We start from the raw sequence: 16603 nt of genomic DNA on the forward strand, positions 1-16603 counted from the left end.
ACTTTTAATTGAAGTATGTTGATTATACTTTTATTAATTCATGATTATATTACATCTGCTTTTTGGTAGACGGACTCCTATGCCACCCTGACTGGTAGATGTATGACTCCTATGTCACCATTTCAAAGCCACACTGAAATGATCTCAAGTCCCAAACTCTTCCTCATGTGCTTTGCTAAACCAGTCTTTCCTGTCCTGTTGAAAATGTATAAGTAGCCCATGGAGGTAATAACAGCACCTGCATCATAGGGTTGGTCTGTAGAGTGAATGATGATACACATAAAGCATGTGGCGCTATATCTAAAGTACAGTGGAAAGAAGAAATGCTAGTGGTAATCTTTACTATTACTAATTATACTAATTGTCTTAGTACAGATTGATTCCAATGGTGCTTACTTCCCTAAGGTCAATATATTTTTTTTAATTGGAGGATAATGGCTTTACAGTGTTGTGTTGAGGTGGGATGGGGGAGAGAGGCTTAAAAGGGAGGGAATACATACATATATATACGTATATATATTACAGAGGAGTTAGGAGAGAAAGCAGTCATCCCACTTAAAGAGAAGGAGCTTATGTAAAGAGTTTACAGCAGCAGCTGAACTTGGTCACCTGTTGGTAAAACTTACCTCCCCATGGCACTTGACCCAACATCAATACTTTCCTCTAAGAACTGATATAACTTCAATTTTAATCTCGAGACAGTACATTTCAACCCAGGAAAGGCAGATAAGACAGTGCTAGAATAGTTCTCAGAGTGTCTTGTGTCCTTAACCCCAGGTTTTTGTTGCCCTTTTAGCAGATGGCCCCCCTCAAGGAGAAGGATGACTCACCTGTTAGGAAGCAGAGGCCTGTCCCCACCCCAGCAGAGAGAGGCTGGCCTGATGTCAGATTCCAGGACAGCCAGATGCTGACCATCTTTCCTTAGTGCCACAGAGGTGTCACTTCGCTTATACAAGGTCCTGCATGTACCAGTCCTTTCCACAGCAGGAAATTAAAGATGCAGATGTTACTTCCTGCACATCTGCAGCCAATTGTCATTTTGACGTTCTGCCTATTCTCTGGCTTCCCTTTTAAAATAAACTTTTTATGTTAGGAGGAGTTTTAGGTTTACAGAAAAATCGTGAAGGTAGTACAGAGAGTTCCCATATTCCCCTGTTAACATTTTCCATGACTAGGGTACCTCTGTCACAATGAATGATCCAATGCATGTGTGTGTGCATGCTCAGGTATGTCTGACTCCTTGCATCCTCATGGACTGTAATCCCCAGGCTCCTCTGTCCATGGGATTCTCCAGGCAAGAATACCTGGATTGCCATTTCCTTCTCCAGGGGATTTTACCAACCCAGGGATCGAACGCGTGTCTTCTGCATTGGCTGGTGGATTCTTTACCACTGAGTCACCTGGGAAGCCCTAATGATCCAATATTCTTACATTATTATGAACTAAAGTCCACATTCTATGCCGATTTCTTAGTTTTGCCTAATGTTCTTTTTCTGTCCCAGGATCACATCCAGGACATCACATGCCATTGAGTCATGTCTCTTTAAGCTCCTCTTGGCTATGACAGTTCTCCCTGCCCTATTTTTTCAACCTGCTTTGAGCTACTTTTCAAGAGATGCTTTTTCACTTTTTTGATAAATGCCTGATGGTGGGTGTTAACAAGGCTCTTAATTTTACTTATTAATCCTTCAATCAACAAACATTTATGGAGCACTTATGAGATGAAGTAACTGAACCTAACAACAGAATGAAGTAAACTGCCTCTCTCATCCTCGTGTCACTCGGCAATCAATGTGCTAGCAGATCCCTGGGAGATCTTGTTAAAATGCAGATTCTGGTTCACTCATTCCAGGGCAGGGCCTGAGAGTCTGCATTTTTAACAAGCTCCCAGGTGAGGAGCTGATCCCACACTTGGAGGATCAAGACCCCAAACTTGTGCAGAGCTCCATACTAGGTGCCGGTGGGAGCTAGGGCCCTGGGATGGAGGGTGAAGGAAGGATACGTAAATTGTCTACGACCCTTTCTGTCATCAAGAAGTTTGTGATGAGTGAAGTAAGTCAGAAAGAGAAAAACAAATGTTGTATACTAATGCATATATGTGGAATCTAGAGAAATGGTCCTGATGAGTGGAGACACAGACATAGAGAACAGACTTATGGACATGGTGAAGGGGGAGGCAGGAGAGGGTGGGATGTATGGAGACAGTAACATGGAAACTTACATTCCCATATGTAAAATAGGTAGCCAGTGCGAATTTGCTATATGACTCGGGGAACTCAAGCCAGGGCTCTGTGACAGCCTAGTGGGGTGGGATGGGGAGGGAGGTAGGAGGAAGTTTCTAGACGGAGGGAACATATATATGCCTATGGCTGATTCATGTTGATGTTTGGCAGAAGCCAACACAATTCTGTAAAGCAATTGTCCTTCAATTAAAAAACAGATAAATTAAAAAAAAGAAGTTTGTGATTCTGTTAGGCGGAAAAAAGATTGAACAAACCAAAGGGTGAAAAATAAAGCGTGAAATGGAAATTAAGACAGTAAATGGCAAATGCTTCACACCATTAAGATGGCCATTATTTCAAAAAAGCAGAAAAGAACAATATTGGAAAGGGTGTGGAGAAATCCAAAGCTCTGTGCATTGCTAGTGGGAATGGAAAATGGTGTGTCTTCTGTGGAAAATGATACAGTGGGTTCTCAAAAAACTAAACATAGAATTATCATATGATTTAGCAATTCTACTTCTGGGTATATACCCCCAAAATTTGAAAACAAGGACTTGAGTTTGGGATTAGCAGAGGCAAACTATTATATATAGGATGGATAAACAATAAAGTATATAGCACAGGGAAGTATATTCAATATCCTGTGATAAACCATGGTGGAAAAGAATATGAAAAACAATATATGTGTGTGTTGTGTGTATGACTATCACTTTGCTGTATGGCAGAAATTAACACAACTTTATAAGTCAACTATATTTGAATAAAATAAATTAAAAAGGAAAACAAGGACTTGAACAGATATTTACATACCCATGTTCATTGGAGCATTATTATTCATGATTCACGTTCACATTATTCACAAAAGTTGAAAGCAACTCATGTTTATTAATAGTTGAATAGATAAACAAAATCTGGTATATATGTACAATGGAACACTATTCAGCCTTATAAATTCTGACACATAGAGAGCATTGTGTGTGTGCATGCTCCGTCGTGTCCAACTCTTTTTGACCCCGTGGACTGGGGCCCTCCAGACTCCTCTGTCCGTGGGATTTCCCAGGCAAGAATACTGGAGTGACTAGCCATTTCCTTCTCCAGGGGATCTTCCCAACTCAGGGATCAAACTCACGTCTCCTGCATTGGCAGGCGGATTCTCTGCCGCTGAGCCACCAAGTTAAGTGAAATAAGCCCAGTCACAAGTGGACAAATATTGTACGATTCCATTCACACGAGGTTCCTAGAGCAGTCAAATTCAGAGACAAAGTAGAATGGTGGTGGCCAAGGCTTAGGGGGAGGAGGGAATGGGAATTTAGTGTTCAATGGGTACAGAGATTTAGTTTCGGAAGATGAGGTTCTGGAGGTGGGTGGTGGTAATGGTTGCACAGCAGTGTGAATGTAATTGATGCCACTAAAATGATAAATGCCTATTTCACCATAATTTAAAAATGGTTTAAAAAAGACACATGCATAAAAAGTACAACAGGAAGCAGAGTTATCAGGTGAGAAGGATAAGATGATAATAGTAAGGCTTCTCTTATGGACCACATATGACATGCCAGGTACAAGGAGCTTATTAACTCATTTAGCCTCCAACCACCACCCTATGAAGCTTATTAGCCCAATCCACTGATGGCAAAACCAAGAAAGGGAAATGATTACTACAGGCTGTAACAGTCAGGGAGAAGTGCCAGAGGTGTCTGAAATTAAAGGTGGGCTTTGGAGGAGAAACAGGCTTTACTGGCAAGGGCTTGGGGGGCATTCTAGACAGACAGTGGGAACTGGCTCAGGAAAGACACAGGGACTAGATGGGAACAGCTGTTCAGCTGGCATGACTGTGCCTGGCAAGGAGGGGTCATGTGAATAAAGCATGGCTAGAAAGGCAGACTGTGAAAAGCCTTCAATTCCGGAATAAGATATAGGGACTTTGTCTTGTAGTGTGTAAACAAGGAGTATCAAACTCAAGTGTTTTCAAAGCCAGCAGGCAACATAAATGAGAAAAGTGAACTGGGGCATTTATCTGGAGAAAACTCTTAATTCCAAAAGATACATGCATCCCAGTGTTCATAGCAGCACCACTTAGAATAATCAAGACATGGAAGCAACCTAAATGTTCGTTGACAGGTGAACAAATAAAGAATGTGTGAACACACACACACACACACACACACACACACACAATGGAATACGATTCAGCATAAAGTGAATGAAATGATGCCAATTGCAGCACCATGGATGGACCTAGAGATTTTCACACCAAGTGAAGTTAAGTCAGAGAAAGACAAATATGATCATTTATATGTGGAATCTAAATTATGACACAAAGGAACTTTATGAAACGGAAAAGGGCAGGCATAGAGGACAGCCTGTGGTTGCCAAGGAAAAGGAATAGTGGGGAGGGATGGATTGGGAGTTTGGGATTAGCAGATGAAACTGTTATATAGAGAGTGGATAAACAACAACGTCCTACTGTATAGCGCAGGAAATCATATTCACTATCCTGTGATAAACCATAATGGAAAAGAATATGAAAAAGAATGTGTACCTGTGTATAATAATCACTTTCCTGTACAGAAGAAATTAACACAATGCTGGAAATCAACTATACTTGGATAAACTACATTTTTAAAAAGAGGAGAAGTAAAGTGGCTCAGTGCCAGGCGACAGGTGTGGACTGTGGCAAAGTGAATAGAGCTCATCTCACGTAAGACAACGTCTCACACATAAACCCAGAGCACGTGGGCCACTGTAGGGGTTTCAGGCAGGCATAGATAATACTGAACTGCTCAGGGTGAGGTCCCCACATCCCTGAATTTATGAAGGGTGGTGTTGAGGGCTTGTAGGACCTAATATCTCATACACATCTTCCTGGCTGTCTCCACAGTACTAGGAGATTGTGGCTACGTAGAAATGGATGCAGTTTCACTAAGTACTTAAAAATACGTTTAGTGTATGACAAAGACTAGTGTAGCTAACCAATTTAGTAGCACCAATGATTATGTTACAAATTTGAAAAAAACACATTCTACCAGTTAAAACAACGCAGAGCTAATTGGACACTCACGATGTGTCCGCGTTTTCTGGACGCTTGGCCACATGATCTCTGTCAGCCCTCCTCACAGCGCGTGAGCTCAGGGCCGATACTGTCCCTGCTTCCAGATAAGGCGGCGCAGATGCAGAGCGAGGCAGACCCTGCCCCGGGCGACTGTGACAAAAATCCAGAACTTGGTGGTTGCTGCCGCAGCACTTCTGATTAACTCTTCCGTTTTCTGAGAGCCAGGTAGCATTTTTTTTTTTTTCATGGCATCAGAATTCAAAAGTAATTTAAGTAGGGGCCACTAGATGTCACCACCCAGTGCTCCCTAAAAAAGAGTCGGGGAAGCTTGTGACTCCACCTTGAAGAAAGCAGAAGTCTGCAGGAACACTGGCATTTCCGGTCTTTGCTGTTGCAGATGCCGACATGACTGGTTGCCCCAGCACCTCGGTCTCCCTCCTTCCCGTTCTCGGTCCTGCCAGGCTAGCTGGCGCTGTCAGATCCCCGTCTGCTTTATAATCATAGGGAAACAGAGAAGTGCCGCTGTCGTTTCATAAGTTGGTTCCGCTCTGCCGACTGCCAGCTCCACGGAGGGCAGGGGGCAGGACTGGCTGAGGGTGGAGGTTGGTTATGTTGTTAGGGTATGTCTGTCTGTGTGTGTTAGAGAGGGCGAGACAGACGGACAGATGGACAGACACGGACAGTCTGAGTTGTGGTTTTTTTCTAGGTTTGATTAACCCGGGACACATTCCTGCTGGACACCGTCTCCAGCACAGTGCTTGCCCAGACAAACGCCTACACAGAGGGCGGGACACAGGCTGCTAGCGAATAAGAGAAGGATCTGGAAAGGGAATGAGGGGGAGTCCGGGGCCTCCCAGGGGCAGTGGGTGATGGACGATATGAGAGAAATGTGCCCTGGGCTCAATCGGAGGGGAACAAAGGACGGAGCAAGGGGCACCGTGCTTCCTTACAGGGAACCTGACCGCTGCCGATTTAAGAACCGAGTTGTGCAGTGTACGGGGCTTCCCTGGTAGCTCAGACGGTAAAGCGTCTGCCTACAATTCGGGAGGTCCGGGTTCGATCCCTGGGTCGGGAAGATCCCCTGGAGAAGGAAATGGCAACCCACTCCATTGCCTGGAAAAGCCCATGGACTGAGGATCCTGGTAGGCTACAGTCCATGGGGTCGCAAAGAGTCTTACACGACTGGGCCACTTCACTTCACTTCACCTGGGCCACTTCACTTCACTTCACCTGTGCAGTGTACGGGTTCTACTGCAAGTCAGAGTTGTAAAAAAAAATCCTTCTTCCTCGACCCCAGCATCTTCCAACTAATTCTGAAGTCTTCCTTCTCTCCTGTGAACTTCTCGAGACTTCTGTATTTCTATCTAAACAAAGCCAGCAGACTGATGAGTTACATCACTGAGGCAGGAAGATGAGGAGCAGGTTCTCTCAAACATGATGCTCATACAAAAATAGAACAGAGAAGGGAAAAAACTGCAGGGAAAAAGATGTAAAGTTTTTACTGAAACGTATCTCCTATCTTTGGGAGTTAGAATCTAACAGACATATCAGGAACTATTTTGAAAAAAATGGGGCTAAGTTATGAGAACAGCTGCAGAACTCTTTGAAAAAAATCCAGATAATAAAGCCAAATAATTTAGCTGCATGTCTTTAAATTATAGGAAGAAATGTTGGTATCAGGAAGAACATCATATTTCATGTGGGTCCTGGAGATGGAAATTCATTTTCACAAAAATGGAAAGCATGCTTTGTTATGTTCATTAATAGGACGTGTTTTTAAAATATGGAACATAATAATTGGTGCTCTCAAGAACTTTTGTTAATTCAAATGGAGAATTTCTGCTAAACACATAAAATGCAAATACTGGTTTGCTTCCAATAGGAATACTGTTGACATTAGCACTCCCTCTTTACTATGTGTAACTACAGATGTTTCCTTCGTTTGAGTCCTGAGTCATCACCAATACCACATAGAAGGGCAGCAACCTCATTTTGATGCTGCTATATTTATTTGGTAAGAATAATAATAGCCATACCATACATTTGGATCACACTTTATCATATGATTACATTTAATTCTTTTATGAACCCCGTGTGTGCTTTAAGGTATGTGTTTGTGTTAGTCGCTCAGTTGTGTCTGACTCTTTGCAACCCCATGGACTGTAGCCTGCCAGGCTCCTCCATCCATGGGATTTTTCCAGGCAAGAATACTGGATTGAGTTGCCATTTCCTTCTCCAGAGTATCTTCCCGACCCAGGGATTGAACCCAGGTCTCCTGCATTGCAGGCAGATGCTTTACCGTCTGAGCCACCCGGGAAACCTATGCTGTAAGGAAGACATTGGTTTGTACACCCATTGTCTATCAAATATAATTAATAGTGCTGTAAGGTAGACATTGTTAATTATATTTGATAGATAATGGATGAATAAACCAAGGCTCAGAGAGGTTAATTAACCTGACCAAGACCACAGCTAATTACTGTATATGTTGATTGCAGAGAATTCTTATTCAAATGAATAGATCCCATTAATAAACATTTTGCTTTGTGTAAGCGTCTGCAAAATCTTCTACTGTAGGTGTGTATTTAGACGATAGTCACTGTGTAACCTTGGCAGTGTTTATTGTGCAGAGAAAAAGCCAAACAAATAGATCTTTGATTTCTATTAGTTCCATATTATTTGATACTTTAAAAATTATCTTCCTTGAAAAAATATTTCTAATTTGTTGAATCACAAAATGCCATCATTTTTGTGTGGTGTTTGTTTTTTAAGCAAGGAGAGGAGGGAGAAGCCCCCCCCAAAATAAATCTTCCCTGTAAAAATATTGCTGGGCGTCTCTGATGGCTCAGTGGTAAAGAATCCGCCTGCTAATGCAGGAGACACGGGTTAGATCCCCAGTCTAGGAAGATCCCACATATTGAAGAGCAACGAAGCCCGAGTGCCACAAATACTGAGCCTGGGCTCTAGAGCTCCAGAACTGCAACTAGTGGGCCCACGCGTCACACTTACTGAAGCCCCTGACACTCGAGCCCATGATTCACAACAAGAAAAGCCGCCACGACGAGAAACCTATGCACTGCAACAAGGAGTAGCCCCCGCTCCCTGCAACTAGAAAAAGCCTGCATGCAGCAACAGAGACCCAGGACAGCCCAAAATAATAAATAAACTGTAAAAAAATTGCTGCATTGTAAGTCAGCCACTCGTAGACTTTGAAACAATTTTGTTTAAAAAGATTCTTGCTTCCTGTGGGTAGTGAGGGTGCAGGCACATGTATGCCTGTCTGAAGCAGGGAAGGGACAGACGGTGGTAGGAGCCCCCTTGCAGTAGCTCGTGGCATGTGAAGGCTTTGGCGTGCCATGGACCACTCCTTGGAGGGCTTGTCAATATCAGCATCTTTAGGTCTGTGCCTGGCAGGAGGGCAGAAGCCAGTTTTCTAAAACTCTCTCTCATAAATCTCCCTGGTATCTTTTGCATTGTCTTTGAGCTGATTTGAAAAGTTCCCACTGACCCTTTACCTTAACTTAGCTTCTATTCAGCAACCCCGAGGAGCCACATTTCCCAAACTCCTCCCTTCAAATTCTGGCCTGAAGTAAACTTCATCCTCCAGAAGTATTTATACCAGTAGGACTCACTTTTTTAGCTGAGTGACCGCTGTCTTATCAGATGGTGGCTTCGTTCAGGAGCATACACATTTCATCTCCCCAACTGGAGTGTAAGCTTCAGGAGGGCAGGATTTACAGTAGCCTGGGTGTACTTGGAGGGCATTATGCTAAGTGAAATGAGTTAGACAGAGAAAGAGAAATACTGTACATATCGCTTATATGTAGAATCTAAAAAGACCTAGCAAACTAGTGAATATAACATAAAAGAAGCAGACCCACAGGTACATGGAACAAACCAGTGGTTAAGAGTGTCAGGGGGGTGGGAGTTGGGGCAACATATGGGGAGTAGGAGGTACAGACTTGGGTATAAGTTAGGCTCAAGGATGTATTGTACAACATGGGGAATACAGCCAATATTTTGTAGTAGCTGTAAGTGGAAAGTAACCTTTAAAAATGCAAAAATTTAATTTTTAAAAAAAGAAAAATTTCAGGAGGACAGGAAGTGGGTCTTGGGCCCCCTTCTTGCTGCCCATCCTTCTGTCTCCCCTGGGCACCAACCCTGGGCCCGGCCCAGGGTGCTGAGGGGCAGAGGCTGTGGTGATCAAGGCCATGTGCTCTGGGCCCGATTTCCTGGGTTTGAATTCTAACTGCAGTTTACTGACTGTGACCTTTGGCAGCTCAGCCTCTTAATCTGTACAACAGAAACCAGAATGTACCTACTTCATGGGGTGGTTATGAAGATTCAGTGAGATGCGGTGTGCAGAGTGCTTAGAACAGTGCCTTGTTGTTGTTGTTTAGTCGCTAAGTCGTGTCTGATTCTGTGATCCCATGGACTGTAGATCACCAAGCTCCTCTGTCCATGGGATTTTCCCAGGCGAGAATACTGGAGTGGGTTGCCATTTCCTTCTCCAGGGCATCTTCCCCACCCAGGGACTGAACTCTCATCTCCTAAATTGCAGGCGGATTCTTTATCATTGAGACAGCAGGGAAGCCCAGAACGGTACCTGGTGTGAAGTAAATATGAGAGAAGCCTGAGCTGTTATTCTTCAGTAAATTATCTGTAAGTGAGACAGGAGACCACGGGCAGAGAGAGAGGAAGAGGCAGCGTGGGACCTCAGACACCAGTCCCCACCATTGTTCTTTTTAATGGCTAATATTTCAATGTATATATGTATATACTGCATTTTCTTTATCCATTCCTCTGCTGATGGACACTTAGGTTGCTTCCAGTCCTGGCTATTGTAAATAGTACTGCAGTGAACACTGGGGTGCATGTATCTGTTCAGTGATGCTGCTTACTGAGAAAGGGATCCAAAAGTGGAATAGGCTAGAAGCAAATAATGAATTCAGTTATAGATACCCTGAGTTTCCAGTGTCCAGGATGCTTCCAGCTGGAGCCACCCAGTAGCAATAGCAACAGATAACATGTATTGGAAGGATATCATGTTTCAGTTATTGTTCTAAGCCCTTCACCAGTACTAATCCACTTAGTCTGCAGCCACCCTGTGAAAAAAGTATTGTTAGTCCCATTTTACAGATGAGAAAACTGAGTTCAGAGTAGTTAAGTCACACTGCTAGTACGGGATGGTATAGATTCTGGAACTCTGAACTCCCAGATTTGGCCATCACTCCACGAAGACTCAGGCTTCCCTGGTGGCTCAGTGGTAAAGCACCCGCCTGCTAATGCAAAGAGATGCAGGAGATGTGGGTTCAATCCCTGGGTCAGGAAGAGTCCCTGGAGAAGGAAATGGCAACCCGCTTCAGTATTCTTGTCTGGGAAATCCCATGGACAGAGGAACCTGCTGGGTTACAGTTCATGGGGTTGAAAAGAGTTGGACAGGAGTGAGCGTGCATGCACGCATCTACGTAGACTCACCTGTGATTTCAGAGGGAGGTGAATCTGGACATATAGATGTGATGAAGCCATGGAAGTAATGATACTGCTCAAAAGGAGACTGCAGTGGAGTGGATGTAAGCTGGAAAAACCCATTTTGCTGGCATAAGGGAACGTCATTGTGGAAGATATGGGTTCAGTATATCGTGTGACTGGGAGGAAAGATCAAGTAAGAGGATAATACTTGGTGTGGACTGAATGTTTGTGTCCCTCCCCCCAACCAATTCATACTGAAGCCCTGACCCCCAATGTGAAGATATTTGGAGTCTTTGGCCGGTGGTTAGATCATGAGGATGGAGCCCTCATGGTGGTATTAGTGCCCTAATGAGGAAGGATGTGAGAGAAACTCTCCCAGCCATGTGCAGGTTCAGCAAGAAGATGTCTGTGTCCACGCCGGAGAGAGCATCGTGCGTGCACAGTCATGTCGGACTCTCTGCGACCCCATGGACGGTAGCCCACCAGGCTCTTCTGTCCATGGGATTTCCCAGGCAAGAATACTAGAGTGGGTTGCCATTTCCTCCTCCAGGGATCTTCCTGACCCAGGGGTCGAACCCAAGTCTGCTGTGTCTCCTCCATTGCAGGAGGATTCTTTACTGCTGAGCCGCCAGGGAAGCCCAAAGAAATAGCACCACCAGAACCCAATAGGCTGGCACCCTGATCTGGGACTTCCAGCTTTCTGAACTGTAGAAAGTAAATGCTTGCTGTTTGAGCCTCCCAGTCTGTTATTTTGTTATGGCAGACGGAGTGGACTAAGACCATAGTCTTGTTACCTGTCCAGGAAAAAGCAGTGGGTTTGATGATACAAGGATTTGATATAACATTATGTCCTCCATTTCAGTCACTGAGATTTGTTTAAATTGCTTTTAAATTCCTTGAATTAATGCTCTTTAGAGGTAAGGAGGTGGTAAGTGTGATGATTGAGGGCACATACAAAGAAATGAATATGGGATAGAATCCTAGCTAGACATTCCCCGCCAAGCATGTTATTTAACAGAGCACCCACTGAAAGAGGGTTGAGGTTGCAAAGTACTAGTTATGTCCTGGAGTTGGTCTGGTAATTTTCAATTAACTTTTAGGGTGGCATAGCCTGGTACCTAAACAAAATGAAGTGGCTGCTAATGATCTATTTTGTACTGCACACGCTGTCTTAATTATACCAAGAGGTTTAATGCTCTTAGCTCTGGCTGTGCATCAGAATCCCAATCACTGAGGAGCTTTACGAAACTGCACACCTATTAGACCCTGCCCATGCAGGTTTCAGTTCAGTAACTTAGGCAAGGGGTAGAGGAGCAGACTAGTGCTTGTTTTCCCTTGGCTAATGCATTTTTAAAACAGGTGCGCTGGTCAAGATGATGCAATGACACGACATTTGTTTCCCACAATCTCATTGAAATGATTTCCCCCAAACAATTGCAGGAAAAATCCATAACAGAGCTGGCAGACAGGAAGGGGTACAATCATCTGATAAGAAAATTTGAGGCTTTTTTGGAAGCTGATGAGATTGGATTTAAAAAGGCAGAGTAGAAAATTCAAAAGGATCCGACATGGCCTGCTGCTTGAGGTGAGTGCCCGTCTTTGCCCTGGAGCTGGGAAGAAACGCCATGCGCCATCTAGTGGAAGTCTGGAGGAGGCGTTGGAGTGAGTGATTATTAGGGTAATTAATTAAGACACTGTTTGCACCCGCTTCCTCAGTGCCCAGGAGCTGGTGGCAGTTTATGTTTTCAGGCTAGAGATGCAAGAACAGTTCTCTAAATAAATTTTGGGCACTGTCTTGGGGTGAGAGAGCACATTGGCAATAGAGGCGACAGAGAGAAGCAGAGGTAACTGAATTTAAGGGGAGTGAGGCTTGCCACGTGAGTCCCACTTTGGTGGACGGGTTGGGGACTTGCTGGCTGCCCGCTCATGCACCCAACAGGAAGTCTGGCTGTGGGCCTATCTGCTCACTTACAAGTCGATTCTCACAATTCTGCTAGATAGCACAGGAATTCAGAGGAGAGGCCAACTCTACAAATCGACCTGAGAAGGTGTGTACTAAATAAAACAACATTCTGATCCAGATTTGGCACGAGTGGCCAGTTATTACCTGTATCCAGGGCTGATTCTCTTAGATGGATTCCCTGGTACCTCCACTTACCTGTTTTCAGAGGGGAGATGAAGAAGTGAGCGGAATGGTAACAGGCACTGTTGGTTTCTGTGCAGTGCCCACAAGTTTCACGTCTGAGCCTTCTAATAGCGCTCTGAGGTATGGGTACTTTTATTCCCATTTTGCAAATAAGACAGCTGAGGGTCAGAGAAACAGATTTATTAAAAGTTCATATGGATAATACATGGCAGAGTCGGGATACAAAACCAGATTTGGGGATATCAGATTACATTCTTTCCATTTATCACATGGGTTCTGACTTAATTTCAGCAACTCCATAAACATTCGTTTCTCAAAGACAGAATGGACTTAGGGATCCTTAGGTAGCAGTTGCTCCTTGTGCCAGTGTAATAGCTGCAAAACATTGAGGAGTATTCTCAAATGATGGCTCCTATGTAAGCAAGATGGCAGTAGTGAAAAGGACAGTTTAGTGTACTAATGCAGGGTTAATTTAGGAGTTTGACTGTAGATGGATGGAGTGTATTAGTTTTCTGTGGCTACTGTAACAAATTGTCAAAAGCTTGGTGGCATAAACCAACAGACTTATTTTCTCATAGATCTGGAGGTCAGAAGTCCAAAGTCAAGCTGTCAGTATGGTAACCTTCCTCTGAATCTCTAGAGGAGATTCTGTCCTTTCCTTCTTCCAGCTTCTGGTGGCTCTTGGCATTCCTTGACCTCTTGGCTTATGACTACATCATTCCAATTTCTGCCTCCATCTTCACATCACCTTTTCCTCTGTCTCTGTGGGTCTTCTTGTCTGTTTCTTACAAGGACGCCTGTCATGGATTTAGGGACTACCCAGATGATGCAGGGTGATGTCATATCAACAACCTTAACTTAATTGCATTTGCAAAGATCCTTTTTCCGAGTGAGGTTGCAACTAGTGGATTCAGGAATTTGGATGTGGATATATTTTTTGGCGGGGGGGGGGCATGATTCAACCCGCTACAGAATATAAATATTCTGTTTTTCATGGTGAAATTAAAAAATGTGTGTGTGTACTCAGTCCTGTCTGATTCTTTATGACCTCTTGGACTGTAGTCCACCAGGCTCCTCTGTCCATGGGATTCTCCAGGCAAGAATACTGGAGTGAGTTGCCATTTCCTCCTCCAGGTGATCTTCCCAACCCAGGGATCAAATCTGAGTCTCCTGCATCTTCTGCATTGGCAGGGGGAGTCTTTACCATTGAGCCACCTGGGAAGCCGAAATTTAAAGATCCCTTGGCCTTATTCCCTGTGATGTATATTTATACAACCATCAGCCTGCCTTGTCTCTAGGGACTATATCCGTGTAATTTTTAAAAAAATTTTAATTTTAGTGGAGTATAGTTGATTTATCCCTCCCCCTCATGTTCCCCCTTTGGTAACTGTAAGTTTTGTTTTCGATATCTGTTAAGTCTGTTTCTTTATATAAGCTTTGTAAATAAGTTTATTTATATCTTTTTAAAAAAATTAGATTCTACATATAAGTGATATCTTATGACATTTGCCTTTCTCTGTCTGACTTACTTCACTTATTATGACAATCTCTAGGTCTTTCCATGTTACTGCAAATGCCATTATTTAACTCTTTTTTTAATAGCTGAGTAATATTCCATGTGTATGTACCACATCTTTATCTTTCTGTTGATGGACATTCAGGTTGCTTCCTTGTCCTGGTTATTGTAAATAGTGTTGCAGTGAGTATTGGGGTACATGTATCTTTCTGGATTATGGTTTTCTTCAGATATATATGACCAGGAGTGGGATTGCTGGATCCTGTGGTAGTTAAGAGTTTTTCTTTTTTTAAGGACTCTCCCTCCGTATTGTTCTCCACAATAGATGTACCAACATTTTTTCTTAAACGCCAACAGGTGGCAGCTGCGAGTTTGGAAATCAGAGCTTTCCTTGAGCCTTTCTCGTGCCTGCTTGCATGTGATGACATTTCCTATGACTTCGTCTCTCCCTTCTTTTCTTCAGCTTCCCAGGCAAAATATTTGGCTTTTCAGTCTTGGAAACTGCTATTCAGAAGAGAGGCAATCAAGCAAAAGAAAACAAGAACCTGTTCTTTGGCTTCTGCATTCCTTAGTAGTAGAAAGGAATGGCAGGTTTACTCAGGTCCCAGTTGGAAAGAAACATAAAATCCTTGGGAAGGGAGTGGATACTGGGCTGTTTATTTTTGAGTCACTCACATTTTTCAGCTTGCAGATGGAAAAAACGGAAAGCCAGAAGGATTAAATAAGGTCACTTGGCAAGCTGTAGGCTGACCCAGCATCCACATTAGCTTTGGAACTCTTTACCCCCATTCCCCAAATCATTTTACATCTTGAGCAGTTCTTACTCCATTAATCTTGGGTTGTCTGGACGATTGATGGGGGTCTTGACACTCACAGCCAAACTGACACACAGGGGAAGTCAAACCTCGAATTTGCTGAGTTGGAGCCTCATAGAGTAAATGAGTAAACAATCAAATGCTCTGGTTGTACTGTCCAGGCTCCGTTTAAGCTGGCTAGTGGTATGGTGACTGCAGTCACATGGATTTTCAGAACTTCCATCCTAATATTTACCATTAGCAGTGCCTTCCTTGAATCCAGGTAGACTGTTTGTAGGATCACCATGGCTGGAATCATTGATTGCCTGGCTGTACCAGAAAAACAACAACAAACTAGCAGACAGTCTTTCTTCCTCGCTATGGACTTGCTCCAACCATTTATCCAAAAGCAGATTGTTTTCTTTGCAGACTTTGAACTGCTTTGAACTTGTTTGCGTGTGCAAACAATCCGGTAGAATGACAGCTATTTGAGGAGCTGGAGTAAATGTTTAAGTAAACCGGGCCAAGGAAAACTTTGCTTCATCTCAGGAGCACCTGAGAGCTCTAACGGGTACTGGTGGGCCGTGTTCCAGTGTGAGGCCCACGTGCTAGGCAGTATTGCCAGGCTCCACAGCCCTCCAAGTGACAAACAGACTTATTGAAACATCTCTGTTAGGGGTATTATGCTTTGAATCATTTTATCTATAAATTTAGTACCTGATTCTTTTATCTTTTTTGTTAATGCTTATCGAACCTAATGTACTAAGGTGTTTTTTTTGTTTTTTTTTTTTTTTCTGGTGGGAAGCACACACGTGAACAACTAGAGGCCACGCATCTTACACCCAAAAAGTTCACATATGAGGTTTCTTCATTTGACCTAATAGTTGCACTGACCTTGTGGTTTATTGTCATGCCTGGGGGAGTTTTGGAGGTACATTTTGACTTGTGTTATCCAAAGGACAAGAACACTCCCGGTGTGTATCTGAGGTAACAAGTCGTGTTGGTACTTATGTTGGCAGTCCTGCCTACCAGCCTTTTAGAGTTACTCAGCAGGCCAATAAGAATTTGGAATATGTCTTGGTGAGTATGAACTTTGGAAAAACTTAAAAACTAGAGTTTCTGCAAATTTAATTCCTGCTCTGATCAGTGCATGGGCCTCAAGGCTAAGTTTGTTTTCTCTCTCTGCTTGGGAACAAAAGTGTTGGAAAGAATTTACAAGGCTGGTTAAGAATCAGTGGGCCAGAAGGGACCTGGCCTCAATGATGTATGTATTAGATATAGGCTGGGCAGGCAATATTGCTTGCTAAAGGCAACCTTGAAGCATCCTGTAGAATAGGATGCTTTTTGATCATAGATAGTAAAATTTAAACCTCAGTATGAGGATGTTAGGCACATGGGACT

General features: G+C 43.4%; 1 protein-coding gene and 1 non-coding gene across 2 annotated transcripts in view; one reads left to right on the forward strand and one right to left on the reverse strand.

Moving 5' to 3' along the window:
* The window catches only part of CACNB4 (calcium voltage-gated channel auxiliary subunit beta 4), a 264476-nt gene that overhangs the window by 86368 nt on the left and 161505 nt on the right, over nt 1-16603 (forward strand). The gene's annotated exons all lie outside the window — the stretch shown is intronic.
* TRNAC-GCA (transfer RNA cysteine (anticodon GCA)) lies at nt 7520-7591 on the reverse strand. Its single transcript has one exon. It is a non-coding gene; the product is annotated as a tRNA-Cys (tRNA).

The sequence above is a fragment of the Dama dama genome, chromosome 33 (assembly GCF_033118175.1).
Source record: "Dama dama isolate Ldn47 chromosome 33, ASM3311817v1, whole genome shotgun sequence".
Taxonomy (NCBI): Eukaryota; Metazoa; Chordata; class Mammalia; order Artiodactyla; family Cervidae; genus Dama; species Dama dama.